The following is an 839-nucleotide window of genomic DNA, read 5'->3' on the forward strand; positions in this document are numbered from 1 at the left end:
GAGAACTAACTTATTGGGATATAAAAGTAAGAGCTGAATGAGTATACCCCTAATGAAAAAGGGGGCTGTTTTCATAGAATCGGTATTTTTCCCCTTCTCATCTCTATTTGCTGTCGATCAAAACATACCACTGGCCATCTAGTTAAAGAAAAAAAAAAGCACTATGCTTGTGTACGTATACACTTGATGTACAAGCAAGAACGGGGAGGGGAAATGGAAGACTAGAGAAAGCTATACTGCAGGAGTCAGGATGTGATGGACCCAAATCGCAGTTTGTAATTGCGAACGTCTTCTTGGCCCGGAGAATCAGAGTTCTGGAGTAAAGCAGCAGCTTCCCTTTTTAGTCGACACCTCCCGTCTGCTGCTGGGACACAGCCAGTGTATCTTCTTCCAACCCAGCAGGCTTGTCTGTTTCCTTAATTGGCCGCCCATCAAATCAGCATCTGATCTCCCTCATTGACAAGCCTTGTCGTTGGCGATAGGCTTTCCTTGGTTTGCTGAGTGCTGTGTGCCTCTCACTCTTACTGTGCACTATGGAACGCTCTTGCTGGCCACCCTCAAATTAATGTGATGGTGATTCTCAGTCTTGACTCCTTCCTGGGGCTTTTCCTCAGCCATGGGGAGCGTGGGGTCTCCTCGGCTGCTGCTTCACAAAAGGGGGACTAGGTTTGCAGTGAAGGAGCCCACAAGCAGCGCCAGGAACGGCGGAAGTGGGACATGAGCTCATTTTACTGTGTAAAATGTACCAGCTTTTCCGTTAAGTCTCTAGGACAGCACTTGCCCCTCCCCTTCTTTGTTCCAAAGAAACTGCTCGCACCCCACAGAAATAGGAGAGCAAA

The 839-nt window shown here is 47.9% G+C and overlaps 1 pseudogene; it reads right to left on the reverse strand.

Moving 5' to 3' along the window:
* Positions 1-340: 340 nt before the first annotated feature.
* Positions 341-618, reverse strand: LOC103671763 (annotated as a pseudogene).
* Between the last annotated feature and the right edge of the window lie 221 nt (positions 619-839).

This window comes from Ursus maritimus, unplaced genomic scaffold, assembly GCF_017311325.1.
Source record: "Ursus maritimus isolate PB19 unplaced genomic scaffold, ASM1731132v1 scaffold_6, whole genome shotgun sequence".
NCBI classification, from domain to species: domain Eukaryota; kingdom Metazoa; phylum Chordata; class Mammalia; order Carnivora; family Ursidae; genus Ursus; species Ursus maritimus.